A 17,063-nucleotide genomic window follows, 5' to 3' on the forward strand; every position below is an offset into this window, starting at 1 on the left:
CGATTACTCCACACATTGACCACTATCCAGCATGCATCTAGAGTATTAAGTTCATAAGAACAGAGTAACGCATTAGGCAAGGTGACATGATGTAGAGGGATAAACTCAAGCAATATGATATAAACCCCATCTTTTTATCCTCGATGGCAACAATACAATACGTGTCGTTTCCCTTTCTGTCACTGGGATCGAGCAACGCAAGATTGAATCCAAAGCTAAGCACTTCTCCCATTGCAAGAAAGATCAATCTAGTAGGCCAAACCAAACTAATAATTTGAAGAGACTTGCAAAGATAACCAATCATACATAAAATAATTCAGAGAAGATTCAAATATTGTTCATAGATAATCTTAATCATAAACCCACAATTCATCGGATCTCGACAAACACACCGGAAAAAGAGTTACATCAAATAGATCTCCAAGAAGATCGAGGAGAACTTTGTATTGAGATCCAAAGAGAGAGAAGAAGCCATCTAGCTAATAACTATGGACCCAAAGGTCTGTGGTAAACTACTCACACATCATCGGAGAGGCTATGGTGTTGATGTAGAAGCCCTCCGTGATCGATTCCCCCTCCGGCGGAGCGCCAGAAAAGGCCCCAAGATGGGATCTCACGGGTACAGAAGGTTGCGGCGGTGGAAATAAGGTTTCATGGCGCTCCTTGATGGTTTCGGGGTACATGGGTATATATAGGAGGAAGAAGTAGGTCGGCGGAGCCACGAGGGGCCCACGAGGGTGGGGGCGCGCCCATGGGGGCATGCGCGCCTCCCTGCCTCGTGGCCTCCTCGTTGATTTCTTGACATCCACTCCAAGTCCTCTGGATCACGTTTGTTCCAAAAATAACTCTCCCGAAGGTTTCATTCCGTTTGGACTCCGTTTGATATTCCTTTTCTGCGAAACACTGAAATAGGCAAAAAAAACTACAATTTGCACTGGGCCTTGGATTAGTAGGTTAGTCCCAAAAATAATATAAAAGTGCTTAGTAAAGCCCATTAAACATCCAAAACAGATAATATAATAGCATGGAACAATCAAAAATTATAGATACGTTGGAGACGTATCAGTGGTGGACGCGTCCGGCGTAGCGGAGGAAGCGGACTCGGGGGATGGTGGTGAAGACTACGGCTGCAGGAGGTCTGCCGCGTCAGAGTGTAATGTGTTTTCCTCTGCCGGGACAGAGGTGATGACAGAAGTGGTGGCGGAAGGATCTGCTACTGCGGTTGGTTTTGCTGGATTGCTCGGCGGGTGAAAGAAGGGAAGATGATTGCGGCGAGAGGGACAAGTGGACGCGCGGGTGAGTTGGAATCTAATTGTTGACGCTCGGAAAAAGGGAAAAATGTTTTCAGCAAATGTTACATGACGAGACACATGAACACGACCAATAACAAGATCTAGACAATGATAACCCTTGTGCTTGTCAGAAAAACCTAGATGGACACACGGGATTGAGCGCGGGGAAAGTTTGTTAGGAGAAGTGGATTAGGAGTTTGGAAAACAAAGACAACCGAAGACACGAATGTCGGAGTAATTTGGAAGAGAGAGAAATAAAGAGAAGTAAGGAGTAGTTTGTGGGTTAACTTTAGATGGACGAATATTGAGTAAATATGTGGCCATGTGGAGTGCCTCTACCCAGAACATCGACGGCATAGAAGATTGAATAAGTAGAGTGCGAATGATGTCATTAAGAGTACGAAGAGAACGCTCGGCTTGCCGTTTTGAGGGGAGGTATAAGGACAGGAGAAACGTAAGAGAATTCCATATTGTAGAAAGAAATTTCGATTTTTAAAGTTATCAAATTCACGACCATTATCACATTGTATGAATCTTATAGGGAGGAAAAAGTGGACCGAGACATAGCGCTGAAAGTTAAGGAATATATTATGAACGTCGGATTTGTTTCGTAAAGGAAAAGTCCAAACATAATGAGTAAAATCATCAAGAATCACGAGATAATACTTAAAACCAGATACACTTTCTATTGGTGATATCCAGAGGTCACAATGAAGTAATTCAAAAGGAAAAGTACTAGAGGATTGAGAGGAACTAAAGGGAAGGCGAACATGTTTGCCTAATTGACATGACTGACACATAGAAGAATTATGAGAGTCTCTATTACAAGGTATTGAAAATTCACTAGGAAGTGTGGATAACACATTTTTATTGGGATGGCCGAGACGTTTGTGCCACAGATCAACAGAGGCCACCATAGATGTTGGAGGAGCAGCAACCGGAACACCATGGAGAGAATATAAATCACCAGCGCTATTGAATTGAGCGATCTCGGCCTTGGTTTGGTAGTCCTTCACGGACAAACCAAAGGGGTCAAACTCAATAGAAACATGATTATCGGTGGTGATTTGGTGAACAGAAATCAGATTTTTAATAAGAGCAGGAGCTACAAGAACATCTCGAAGAAGCAAAGGCTTAGTTGGGGATTGGATTTGAGCCTGACCGACACAGTAAATAGGACTAGAAGATCCATCACCGAGATTAATAGAGGGAAAAGACGAAGGTGTGCAAGAAGAAAGCAAATTACTCGATGCAGAGATATGATGAGAAGCACCAGAATCGAAAATCCAATCCATACCTGAGTTCCCTTGTGCAGCAAAGTTGTTCATGGCTTGTAGACAAGCAGCTTGGTCCCAGCTCGGAGTCGAAGTAGAGGCCGGTGTAGTCATGGGAGCTTGCGGGTGTGGTGGCGTCGGCAGTAGGGCCGGCATCGGCGTAAAGAGAGAGACACCATTGTACTGCTGCATGTAGGGGGGCGATGGAGCGCCATAGGATGCATAAGGACTGGTGTTGTAGAGCGGTGGCGCGTAGGAGGGATCAGGAGATGGGTGCCATCCGGGCAGCGATGAAGCCGGGGGCAGTGGTGGTGCAGTTGGTGGAGCCGGGGCGGAGCAGGAGCGGGCGCCATGCGGAACTGCGGCGGCCTAGGGTGTTTGCCCCGGTAATTGGGACTTGGACGCCAGCCAGATGGTTGAGGAGGTGTTGTTGGTGGAGGTGGCGGTGGTGGCGTTGACGCAGGCGGGCGAGGAGAAGTAGCGCGCCGCTCGAAGTAGCCGGGCGGCAGCAGCGGTGTCGGGGCTGGCGGGTTGGCCATACCCTAGGATCGAAAGTCTGATACCATGTAGAATTGTATTGAATAATTGTTGATGCAATATTGTGCCAGTACAAGAGGTATATATAAGAGCCAAGCCGCACCTGACCTAGCCCTGTTACAAACCGAGTAGGAGTCCTAATCCTATTACAAGTTGTATCCTAACATTCATGTGACATGTGAGAAGATTGGTGAGTGTGCCAACTCGGTGGAATTTTAGTAGGGATAAATTAGCATCCTGAAATAACTTCGCTAGCATCACATGGTGATACATCCTTCACATGCAATGGATTGGAGTGGATTAATGAAATTAGTATGAATGAGTTGAAGAACTTTGGTGTGTGTGAGAGAGGGTGTGGCGTGATATATATGATGATCTAGCATAAAGAAACGACAATGTGGCGTGATATATATGATGATCCTATATGTTTTTTTAGGGTAAATGTTGCCGCTTTATTCACTTAAACGAAGTTCGGAATCTCGTCCGCGATCACATCCAGAATGCACTCTGGCGGCGATCGAAACCAAACCTTACAAAGTTCTTCTCCTACCCCTAACTTAGCTAATTTGTGTGCGGCAACATTGGCGGAACGCCTAACCACGAGACCCTAAAATCGACGAAGTTTTGTAGCATGGTCTTTATCTCCTCCAGCCATGGTCCGAAGGCAGACAGATTCTTCTCTGGAGTATTTATGGTTTGCACGAGAGCCTGGCTGTCCAGCTCCACATGTACCTTCTGTACACTAATCTCCGTCGCGACCAAAAGAGCACGCTTGCATGACATGATCTCTGCCACTTCAGGATCAGCAACCGTTGGGAACAAGTGACACGCACTGGCGAGGAAGCCCCCATCACAATCCCGGAGTACGGCTCCTCCTGCTCCCTTTTCACCATGCCTTGAAATTGCACCATCTGCATTTACTTTGACCCACCCTTCCTCTGGCGCACTCCACCTTTGAATAATGGTTAGTTTTGCAAACCGGTCAGGCTTCACATGGACTTCCCTCCATTCCTTCACAAAACTGCAGACTCGCTCTATGATTTCATGTGGAGCGTCAATACATTTCCCATTCTTTGTGTCATTGAGAGCCAACCAAAGGCCACATAACGCATGATCATCATCTCCTTTTCGTCGTCACGAGCGTCTGCGAACCAACGGAGCAGCCAGTTTGCCAGCTCGCTCTGGGAGCCTGTGAAGATCAGTGGAGCAGCCACCATGACTCCCTTTTCCGAGCGCAGCTGGTCCCAAAACTAGACCGAATGTTGACATGACCAAAATCGGTGCAGGATCGTCTCCTCGCGTCCGCAAACAACGCAGAAAACATCTAGTTTGATTCCCCGTCGATGGAGCTCTGTACCTACAGCCAAACCATTGTGAATAACTCTCCACACATGTATCTTTGCTTTACTCGGAGCACTCGTATCCCACAGCCCCAAATATCCTTTGTGCTTATTGACCGTACTGGACGACTCCGGCTGCCCGGATCGCGTTCTGTTCCTAGCCATCCTGAGGTGATACCCCGAGCACACAGTGAATACACCATTTTTGGTATAATTCCATGCTAAGTAGTCCTCTGTGCCTGGGCCACCAATAGCAATTTGTTTGATATCTACTGCGTCATCAGGAGAGAACATCTCGTCCACTCGATCCTGGTTCCATACAGTACCATTTGGTGACAGTAGGTCCGCCACCCTCGTCACGCCCTGCACGTATACTACGCCCAGTGGCTGCATGCTGCCACTCCTAGGAATCCAGTTGGCGTGCTGAATATTGATCTTGGAGCCATCCCCACTCGCCAAATCAGACCTTCAGGCAACAAGTCTCGGCCATGGAGAATACTCTGAAAGGTGAAGGAGCCCCCCGATGGACATGTCGCCGTTATAATACAGTTCTCTGAGACATATCTTGCCTTGAGCACACGTGCACACAGAGATTGTGGGAACTGCAATATTCTCCATGCTTGTTTCGCTAGGAGGGCTTGATTAATAGCCTCCGGATCACGAAAACCAAGACCACCATCTCGTTTAGCAGCACACATCTTCTCCCATGAAATCCAATGCACCTTTTTATCACCAATTGGTTGCACCCCACCAGAATTTTGACGAGATCGAAGTCAGGTTCCGGCACATTTTCTTTGTGAGATGAAAACAACTCATGGTGAAGTAGGTGTTGCTTGGAGTACAGATTTGACAAGTACCTCTCTCGCAGCCTTTGATAACCCTTGGCCCTTCCAACTGTTAAACATGTCACGTTACACATGGCTTGGGCCTCACGTAGACTAGTTAGGAGGATCTAGTTTGTTAGCACTTGTTTATCTCTTGATGTAATCCTCCTCTTATCTCTTCGGTTGTTTAAACCAACGATGTAATCTATCGATGTATGCCTCTGCGAGAGCTGGCCTCGTCAATATCAATATAAATACATGTGGGCTCCCATGTTACGGGAGTTGAGAAGCTTTACGAAACCTTTCATGGTATACAGAGCCTCCTCTTCCATCTCATCTAGCCTCCATCGTCCCTCTCCCACCCGCCATGTCTTCCTCAAGCCAAGTTCCCTCGGCCGGCCTCAACAACACCATCTCTGAACCCTTAACCCGCACAAACTATGTGCTTTGGCATGCCCAAGCCCGATCCCAAATCATTGGGGCAGGCCTCTTTGGTTACCTTGATGGAACCATCCCCGAACCATCATCCAAAATCACCTCAAAAAACTCTGAAGGGAAGGAACAGATCGTTCCCAACCCAGCCTATGCTGCTTGGTTAATCCAAGATCAGCAACTAGTAGCCTATCTGCTCAGGAATCTTTCTAAGGAAGTCCTGGTGCAAGTTGCCTCTCTGGAAAAATCACAAGCCATCTGGTCCGCTCTCGCAAACATGTTTGCAGCCCAATCCAGATCGAAAGTAAACACCTACCGCACCGCCCTCACCAACGCCCAGAAAGGATCCCAATCTGCTGCTGCCTTCTTCGGTCACATGAGATCCCTGTCAGATGAACTGTAAGGGCATATTTATCCCTAAGGTGTTTTGGTGATTGATGACAATGCTTTTGCGGACTAATTGTGTGCGTTGAGTGTTTTTCAGAGATTCATTGTTTTGGGCACGAGACGATATCCTCCCCTCGGAACTTAAAGCGAAGACGGTGTAGTCCTTTCGGATTAGTTTGGTGGACTAGTTTCATAGGGATCACCGTACTATCAAGAGGGGGTCCGCTTTGGAAAGGCTAGGGCGGAATCATCACGTACACTTCCTTTGCCCCTCCCTCCGAGCCTTTCCGTTTCGTTGATGGGCTTGGATTCTCCTTTCTTTGTGCCCTCTCTGGTCCCAGCGGTAGTACCGCTTGGGTGGTACAAGCGGTAGTACCGCTCCGGAGCGGTAGTACCGCCCAGAGCAGTAGTACCGCTAGTAGCTCCGTGTGTGTGCTATCTCTGGTCCCAGCGGTAGTACCGCGGGACGGAGCGGTAGTACCGCTTGGGTGCCACAAGCGGTAGTACCGCTCTGGGCGCGGTAGTACCGCTCCAGAGCATGAGTACCGCTGGTGGCCCCAAGCCGTAGTACCGCTCTGGTCTCGTGCTAGTACCGCCTCGATTCGAGGGCTCATTTTTCGTGTCGGGTTTTACGGTACTGGCCGCGGCTGTGGGGGGCCGTAGTACCGCTCCTGTGCGGTAGTACCGCCCTCCCTCCGCGGTAGTACCGCTGTGGACCAAGCGGTAGTACCGTGCTTTTGGGCGGTAGTACCGCTTAGTGTTGCAAGCGGTAGTACCGCTGGCACTGCGGTACTACCGCTCTCTTCGGGGCAGAGGGGGGGTAACGGTTGGTTTGTTCCCCCCACTATATAAAGGGGTCTTCTTCCCCAAAGTTGACTTACCTCTTCCCCCAAAAGCTCCATTGTTGCTCCAAGCTCCATTTTCGCCCGATCTCTCTCCCTAGCCAATCAAACTTGTTGATTTGCTCGGGATTGGTTGAGAAGGCCACGATCTACACTTCCACCAAGAGAAATTTGATTCCCCCACTTATCCCTAGCGGATCTTGTTACTCTTGGGTGTTTGAGCACCCTAGACGGTTGAGGTCACCGCGAAGCCATAGTCCATTGTGGTGAAGCTTTGTGGTGTCGTTGGGAGCCTCCAATTAAGTTGTGGAGATTGCCCCAACCTTGTTTGTAAAGGTTCGGTCGCCGCCTTCAAGGGCACCAATAGTGGAATCACGGCATCTCGCATTGTGTGAGGGCGTGAGGAGAATACGGTGGCCCTAGTGGCTTCTTGGGGAGCATTGTGCCTCCACACTGCTCCAACGGAGACGTACTTCCCTTCAAAAGGAAGGAACTTCGGTAACACATCCTCGTCTCCACCGGCTCCACTCTTGGTTATCTTGTTCCTTTACTTTCGCTAGTTTACTTGTGTTGTTTCTCTTACTTACTTGCGTGCTTGTTGTCGTTGCATCATATAGGTTGCTCACTTAGTTGCATATCTAGACAACCTATTTTGATGCAAAGTTTAATTTGGTAAAGAAAAGCTAAAAAATTGTTAGTTGCCTATTCACCCCCCCCCCCTCTAGTCAACTATATCGATCCTTTCAATTGGTATCAGAGCCTCGTCTCTTTATTAAGGACTTTACCGTCCAAAGAGTATGGTTGACGTCGTAGATGGTGCGGAGGAGAACTCCGGTGAAAATCCTGTCTCGTCTACGGGAGATGGGGGAACCGCGGTCTCTCGTGAGGAATTCAATGTGGCGTTGGACACATTGAAAACCTCCATGACGACCAAGGTCGAAAGCATGTTGAATAAATTCTTAGAAGGGCTTAAACTTACAACCGCACCGTTGAAAGTGGGTGATCCCGCTAACAAGGTGACGGATGCTACCTCCGACAAGGGGGAAGCTTCGAGCGAGAAGGCTCCTTGTTCTAGTGATAAAAATGGCACCGGCATCTTTGCCCATGTGGAACCTCCACCCGTCTATGGTGGACCGCTTCCTTCCACTCATTTGAATCATGCCGGCCCGGCCCCTAAGATTGAGAAGAATGTAGATTTTGATTCTTGGGTCTATCGTTTTAAGAGTCATTTAAATCATGTGAACACTAACCTTTGGAGAATCATTGAAGAAGGCTTTTATCCGCATGACCGAAGCAACTTCACTCCTAGAGAAGTGGTGGATCATCAATTCAATGAGAATGCTCTCTTCATCATCCAAGAAGCAATCCCGCCCGAAGATCTTCCTCATCTCCGGCCTTACACCGTGGCCAAAGATGCTTGGCTCCAAGTTGTTTCCCTCTATCGGGGAAGCGCAAGCATTCAACGCTCCAACTATGAAGTGGTGCAAGATGAAGCCGACGAGTTTGCAATGAAAGAAGATGAAGAACCTCGTGAGCTTTTTCGGAGAGTGACCAAACTTGCGGTCTCTCTCCGAGATCATGGAAGTAAGGACACGGATGACAATTGGATCAAGCGCAAATTCCTCAAGGCAATGATGCCCTACCACAAAGCCATGTCCTCTGTAATTCGTCAAAGGCCGGACTTCCACACTTTGTCATCAAGTGAAGTGTTGGATGAGTTTGTTGCTATGAGCATCTTGGACAAGACCGCCGACAATGCGGTCCTTCGCTCTCAAAGAGTAAAGAAGCCCAACCTTGCTCTAAAGGCCAAGGCTAGTATGGAGGAAGAGGATGAAGAGGAAGAAGAGGAGGGCAACCTCGAAGATACGAAGTATGCCTATCATGAACACATGGCTCTTGCGTCAAGGCAATTTTGGAGCAAGAAGAACACGAGGCCAAACTTCAACAAAAGCAACTCAAGTGGCGCAAAGGGCAAGCAACGGATGAGGACTTGCTTCAATTGTGGCAATGTGAGCCACTTTGTTGCGGAATGCCCTTACGAGAAGAGGGAAGACAATGGTGGCAAGCTCATTAGAAAAGACAAGGCCAAGTCGTTCCCCAACAAGAGCAACTTCACCAAGAAGACTCCCTTCAAGGCGTTGGTGGTTCAAGAAGAGTACAATGAGGATGATGACGATGATGAAGATAGTGAGTCGGTTGCCATGGCCTCCGTTGCCGTTGCCAAGACTCCACGGGTGTCTCTCTTCGACTCACCCAATGAGAACATCACCGCCAAGTGCCTCATGGCTAAAGCCACCAATAAGGTAACCTCCAACATCAAAACTACCATCATTAATCATCCTTCTTCGACGGATAGTATTGATGAACATGAGGGAACAAATGTGGAGGAAAATGAGTTTGAGATCTTTATGAGTAAACTCAAGGGAAAATCCAAGAAGCACTTCGTTGCTCTCTTGGAACAACTTGGTGAAGCCAATGACATGATCGAGGCTCACGAAGATACCATCTCTAAGATGGAGGGGCATAGTCGTGACTATGCCGATGAGATTTCGGATCTTTCCAATGCTCTTGACGAAGAGCGTGGTCTTCGTTTGGCTCTTGAGGAGTCATACAACGATGATCATGCTAAGTTAAAGAAGGATCTTGATCATGCTCTTGTTGTGTCTCATGTGCTAAACTCCGAGAAGGCTATACTTGGGGTTGATCTTGCTAGACTCAAAGAGGAGTTTGGCATCCTCGACAAGGCTCACAAAGTCTTGAAGGGCGTTCATGCTAGCCTCAAGGAGTCTCATGATCAACTCCAAGTGAAGCTAACAAAGGAGAAAGCCACCTTTCCTCATATGGTGTTAATTGATAATGCAAATGCTACTAACCCGTGTTGTGAGCATGTGCATCTTGTTGAGGAGAATGCTAAGCTAAAGGAGCAACTTGAGAAAGGCCTCATGTCATGCATACAAGGTGAGAAGAACCTCAACGACCTCTTGAGCAATCAAAAGGAAGTTGTGGCCAAGGAGGGGATTGGGTTCGCACCCAATCCCAAGAACAAGAAGAAGAATGACAAGACCAAGCGACCTCCTCCTCTCAAGCAAACTTTTGTGAAGGAGGGAGAGGGTACTTCCAAGGAGAAGAAGAACAATGCGAAGGGTGGAGGTGTCAAGAAGAGCAATGCCACTCCTTCCAACAAAGCCGGCGACTTTAATCCTTCTTATGTGTTATGCCGTGCTAGTGATGGGCATGTTTATGCCAAATTCGTTGGTTCTCCTCATGAGTACATTGAATGGTCTATTTGGGTTCCTAAGACCCTTGTTGCTAACATCAAAGGACCCATTACAAAATGGGTACCTAAAACTGAGCATTGATCTCTTGTAGGTGTTTGCTTCTGGTGGGGGATCATGGTTGCTCGATAGTGGAGCTACAAATCATATGACCGGAAGCAAGGACTTGGTGGTGGACGTGCACAAGAATCCATCTATGCCCACCAATGTCGAGTGGGGTGATGCCTTGTCTTCTAAGGTACTGGGACTCGGCAAAGTTGCCATTTCTCATGATCTCACGATCGAGAAGGTCATGCTAGTTGAGTCCCTTGCATACAATTTACTTTCCGTTCGTCAACTTGCTATCATGGGCTTTGCCACCTTATTTGATATTGATACCGTGGCCCTCTTGTGGAGCAAGACTCTTAAAGTAGCCTTTGTTGGGCATGTCGAGAATGGTCTCTATGTGATTAACTTTTCGGAGCAACCCACTAAGACCGCGACATGCCTAATGGCTAAAGTTGACGTGGGGTGGCTGTGGCATCGCCGTTTAGCCCATGTCAATATGAGATCTTTGCAAAGTCTTCTCAAGGGGGACCATGTCCGTGGACTAACGAACGTTAGTTTTGCCAAAGATCGTGCTTGCAGTGCTTGTATCGAAGGAAAGCTTCATGAGAAGGTTCACCCTCCCACGACTCTTATTTACTCGAAGAGGCCGTTGGAGCTCCTTCATTTGGATCTCTTTGGGCCTCCATCCTTTGATAGTCTTGGGGGTAGAAAGTACTGCTTGGTAATTGTGGATGACTACTCTAGATACACGTGGGTGTATTTATTCAAGAGGAAGAGTGAGACCCAACAAACAGTCATTGACTTTGCAAATGAAGCCCAACGTCAACACAATACAAAGATCCTGACAATAAGAAGTGACAACGGCACCGAGTTCAAGAACTACACCTTGGATGAGTTTCTCAGTGATGAGGGGATCAAGCATCAATATTCCGCACCTTACACCCCTCAACAAAATGGTGTTGCGGAGAGGAAGAATCGGACGTTGATGGATGCGGCAAGGACCATGATGGCGGAGTTCAAGTCTCCATACAACTTTTGGGCCGAAGCCATCAACACCGCGTGTCATGCTTCAAATCGGCTCTATCTTCGCAAAGGCTTGAACAAGACTCCATATGAGATCCTCACCGGGAACAAGCCCAACCTCAAGTACTTTCGGGTGTTCGGGTGTAAGTGTTTCATTCTCAAGAAAGGTGTTCGTTTGTCTAAATTTGAGACTAGAGCTCATGAGGGCATATTTGTTGGTTATGCTACAAACTCCCATGCTTACCGTGTTCTCAATAAGTCCACGGGACTTATTGAGGAGACGTGTAACGTGGAGTTTGATGAAAATAACGGCTCCCAAGTGGAGCAAAGTGGTACTTGTGATGTAGGTGATGAAATTCCTCCCCAAGCCATAAGAAGAATGGGTATTGGTTATATCCTACCCGTTGAGGAACCCCTTGTGGCCGAAGGAGAAGGACAATGCTCCAATCCAGTGGAGCCATCACCAACCCAAGACCCACACGCTTCCGAAGAACAAAGTGAAGGCCCTCAACCTCATGAACAAGATCAAGGGCAAGATCAACCTCAAGATGGTGGTGATCCACCAAATGATGCCCAAGGTCAAGTTCTTCCCTTCGAGCTAGTTCAAGATCAAGAACAAGCTCAAGACGATGCTCGAGATGATCAAGTTACCCCTCCTCACTTCACTTCCGAGGAGGAATTGGAGCGTCGTGCCGCTAAGATCGCTTCCAAGCTCACCACCAAAGGTCATCTCATGGAGAATGTGGTTGGAAGCCTAAGAAAGGGGGTAAGCACTCGTAGACAATTAGCAAACTATTGTGAACATCATGCGTTTGTTTCTTGTGTCGAACCCCAAAAGGTTTATGAAGCGCTTGAGGACCCGGATTGGCTCAACGCCATGCATGAAGAACTCAACAACTTCGAACATAACCAAGTGTGGAAGTTAGTGCCAAGGCCAACCGGGAATCATAATGTCATTGGAACCAAGTGGATATTCAAGAACAAGCAAGACGCTCATGGAATCATTGTTCGCAACAAGGCTCGTCTAGTGGCACAAGGCTACTCCCAAGTCGAGGGTATCGACTACGGTGAAACCTTTGCCCCCGTTGCTCGTCTTGAATCTATTCGTTTGTTGATTGCTTATGCTTCTCATCATAATTTCACTTTGCAACAAATGGATGTGAAGAGTGCCTTTCTTAATGGTCCCATAAATGAGTTGGTATATGTCAAACAACCCCCCGGGTTCGAAGATCCCTATTTCCCCGATCATGTGTATCAACTCCACAAGGCGCTCTATGGCCTTAAACAAGCCCCACGTGCGTGGTATGAGCATCTTACGGAGTTGTTACAAGATCGTGGATTCGAAATCGGGAAAATCGACCCCACTCTTTTTACTAAGAAGGTCAAAGGGGAGTTGTTTGTGTGCCAACTATATGTTGATGATATTATTTTTGGTTCCCCTAACAAAGCATTCAATGAAGAATTTGCCGCTCTCATGACCTCAAAGTTCAAGATGTCTATGATGGGAGAGTTGAAGTTCTTTCTCGGATTCGAAATCAAACAAAGAAGAGAAGGAACCTTCATCAACCAAGCCAAATACACTCAAGACATGCTAAAGAGATTCAAGCTAAGTGATGTCAAGCCGGCTTCCACTCCAATGCCCACCAAGTGCCAACTTGACATTGATCCCAATGGTAAAGCGGTGGATCAAAAGGTATATCGCTCTATGATTGGATCCTTGCTTTACCTTTGTGCATCTAGACCGGATATCATGTTGAGTGTGGGAATATGTGCACGGTTTCAAGCCGCACCTAAGGAAAGCCACTTTGTGGCGGTCAAGCGAATCTTTCGATATTTGGCTCATACCCCAAACTTTGGCCTATGGTACCCAAGAGGAGCAAACTTCAAGCTTGTAGGTTTTTCGGACTCCGATTGGGCGGGAGACAAAGTGGATAGGAAGTCCACTTCCGGAGGGTGCCAATTTCTTGGTTGCTCTTTGGTAAGTTGGTCTTCCAAAAAGCAAAGTTGTGTGTCTCTCTCGTCCACTGAAGCGGAGTATGTGGCGGCCGGAAGTTGTTGTGCACAACTCTTATGGATGAGGCAAACTTTAAAGGATTACGGTGTCATTTGTGACAAAGTGCCTCTTTGGTGTGACAATGAAAGTGCTATCAAGATTTCTCTCAACCCGGTGCAACACTTCAAGACAAAGCATATTGAGATTCGGTATCACTTCGTCCGGGATCATATTAGGCGAGGGGAGATCGAGCTCAACTATGTCAACACTCATGATAATCTTGCAGATATTTTCACGAAGCCATTGGATGAAGCAAGATTTCGCGAGTTAAGGCATGAGCTAAATATCATTGATTCGAGCAATGTGGTTTGAACCTTTGCACACCCCTCACATTCATTGTGCTTTCTTGTCTAGGTGTAGGCATGGACGTAGGGGGAGTGTTGTTCTCTCAATGAACTTTCCCTCCCCCCACAATGCATAAACTAATCTCACTCTTCCACATTAGCCATTTTTGATGGTACTAGTGCTTCATAGACGAGCTTTGGTCATGGGCCCAAGGATAATTCTTCGCGGTGCCATACCAAGTGACTCAAACATAGGTGGCCTCGGCCACCGCCCTCTCGTATAGAGGTGTGTGATTCTTGTTCTCTTGCTAGTGCTCTTGTTGGTCTTCTTGCCATTGTTTCCCGTCTTTCATTTTGCACCATGTGTGTAGAGTCTAGTTTGTGTTGCGCTGGGCGGTACTACCGTTGTGAAGGAGCGGTACTACCGCTCCAAGGAGCGGTACTACCGCTTATGAGGATAAGCGGTACTACCGCTGAGCAGGCACGGTACTACCGCTGGATGCCCAGTTCCATTGTTTCCTACCACATGTTGATCCATCTTTGTTGTGTTTATTTGGTTTTGATCGTTTCTACTGGTTGTTTCTTGTGTCCGTGTGTTTGGTTCCAGGTGATGAACATCCTGAGCAGCAAGTCCGTCGTGTCAACCCTGGGCGTTCAACGTCGAAGCGGTACCGCTCATCTGAGCCTGCAGGTGGTTCTTCCAGTGCTCCACAGCCGGCAGGGGGTGCTTCCTCAAGTGCTAATCCTCCTCGCACGAAGAAGATTGCCAGCCGACCAAAGCCAAGTGGCAGGAAAGTGACTGAGATGTCTAGCAGGGAATTCTGGGACAAGCGAAGGCGCAACCCCTATGAGGAAGAACAAGAACCCAATCTTGTCAACCGCCCATTCTGGAACCGGTTTCAGTATTCCACATACTTTGATGTGATCAAAGCCAAGAAGAATCTCTATGTCAATGTTCATTCCATCAACACGGATGCCATGGAGAAGGACCCTGAGTACTTTGGTGATGCTCTACAGATGTGCTCTCAGTTGAACATTCTCAGGATCATGCAGTTCAACAAAGACTTTGATGCAGATTTGCTGGCAGAGTTCTTTGCCACTGTTCACCTAGGGACTGACGCAGACAGGACTCTGACTTGGATGACAAATGGAAAGGTGCTAGCTGTCAAGTGGCAGGCCTTCATGGGGCTGCTTGAGGTGGAAGATCAAGGGCTTGAGACTCCAGTTGGTTTTCGTCCTCACCAGAATACCACCTCCACTCACAAGCAAGCCCTCTGGCCCTACTGTACTCGGAAGGTCCACCCTGAGACCAGGAAGGAAACCTATGAGTTGTCTACCTATTTGGACATCCTTCACCGCATCTTCCGCGAGACTCTCTTCCCTCGCATTGGGAATCTGGACATGGTGCACTCTTACCTTGTGGACATGCTTCTCTTCTGCCAGCGTGAGAAGGACGTAAACACCGGCGAGTCTCTGGACATCTCTCATGTCATGTGGTCTGAGCTTTTGGCGGCTGTCTCTGAGCGCAAGTGCCCAATTTATGGTCCGTTCATCATGTTGCTTATTGAGAGGGCCTGGAGACGTACCTATCCTGATGAGCAGCTGGAGACTGGAGAGTTGGTCTCTCATGAGATCAAGCGTCTGAGGAAGAAGGATAACTGGGGTAGATCTGGAGCTCCATCTTCTGCTGCTGCCATGGAGACCGAGGACGAGGCTGGTACCGGGGATGATGATGAGGAGTATGTGCCACCTGGGACAGAGCCTTCTGTAGCAGAGCCCTCTTGGGCAAAGAAGCTGAAACACAAGATGAAGAAGCTGTTCTGCATGGAGTCTCATGGTCAGTACATGACTCATGTGGCTGAGAAGAAGACAAGAGGACGACACAAGGAACTGATGCGTCAGATGGGTGCGACAGTCACTAGCGGCTCAGAGGGTCAGATTACTGAGGAGGAGGAGTGGATCCAGCAGCACTGTCCGTGGACCGACTCCGATGCCGAGCAGTTTCCGGGCGCGGATGGCAGTGCAGATGATCACGCAGAGTCCTGATGCTCTCACCTGGAGCCGTAGGTTAGCTCTTTGCCCCTTTTGGTGTCTCGATGCCAAAGGGGGAGAGAGTTTAGGGATTTGCGTCTGCGAGTGTGTCTTTGCCTTTGTGCTTTCGTTATGTGATACCTTGTGTTTTGCTTGGAACTTGCGTTTGCTTGGTTTTGTGTTCCGTAAGACTTTAGTTCGCGTCATATGGTGTGAGACATATGCTACCCTATCATTATTATATCTTTATCTTTGTCTCTAGTCATTTGATATCTCTTGAGTTATATGCTTAATTATGTTATATATCCTGCTATCTTGTTTCTCGCTTAGGTTGTTGGTCTCTAAAATAAAGGGGGAGTGTTGATCCTAGTATGTGTGTCGTGCAGCTCAAAGCACCTATCTTGATGGCACACATATAGGGGGAGCCCGTCTATATTTTAGAGACTTGGGGTTTGCTTATGCCATTTGATTTTTCCCAGTTGTGCAAATCCCGTATTGTCATCAATCCACCAAAAAGGGGGAGATTGTAAGGGCATATTTATCCCTAAGGTGTTTTGGTGATTGATGACAATGCTTTTGCGGACTAATCGTGTGCGTTGAGTGTTTTTCAGAGATTCATTGTTTTGGGCACGAGACGATATCCTCCCCTCGGAACTTAAAGCGAAGACGGTGTAGTCCTTTCGGATTAGTTTGGTGGACTAGTTTCATAGGGATCACCGTACTATCAAGAGGGGGTCCGCTTTGGAAAGGCTAGGGCGGAATCATCACGTACACTTCCTTTGCCCCTCCCTCCGAGCCTTTCCGTTTCGTTGATGGGCTTGGATTCTCCTTTCTTTGTGCCCTCTCTGGTCCCAGCGGTAGTACCGCGGGCCAGAGCGGTAGTACCGCTTGGGTGGTACAAGCGGTAGTACCGCTCCGGAGCGGTAGTACCGCCCAGAGCAGTAGTACCGCTAGTAGCTCCGTGTGTGTGCTATCTCTGGTCCCAGCGGTAGTACCGCGGGACGGAGCGGTAGTACCGCTTGGGTGCCACAAGCGGTAGTACCGCTCTGGGCGCGGTAGTACCGCTCCAGAGCATGAGTACCGCTGGTGGCCCCAAGCCGTAGTACCGCTCTGGTCTCGTGCTAGTACCGCCTCGATTCGAGGGCTCATTTTTCGTGTCGGGTTTTACGGTACTGGCCGCGGCTGTGGGGGGCCGTAGTACCGCTCCTGTGCGGTAGTACCGCCCTCCCTCCGCGGTAGTACCACTGTGGACCAAGCGGTAGTACCGTGCTTTTGGGCGGTAGTACCGCTTAGTGTTGCAAGCGGTAGTACCGCTGGCACAGCGGTACTACCGCTCTCTTCGGGGCAGAGGGGGGGTAACGGTTGGTTTGTTCCCCCCACTATATAAAGGGGTCTTCTTCCCCAAAGTTGACTTACCTCTT

The sequence above is a fragment of the Aegilops tauschii genome, chromosome 4 (assembly GCF_002575655.3).
Source record: "Aegilops tauschii subsp. strangulata cultivar AL8/78 chromosome 4, Aet v6.0, whole genome shotgun sequence".
In the NCBI taxonomy this organism is placed as follows: Eukaryota; Viridiplantae; Streptophyta; class Magnoliopsida; order Poales; family Poaceae; genus Aegilops; species Aegilops tauschii.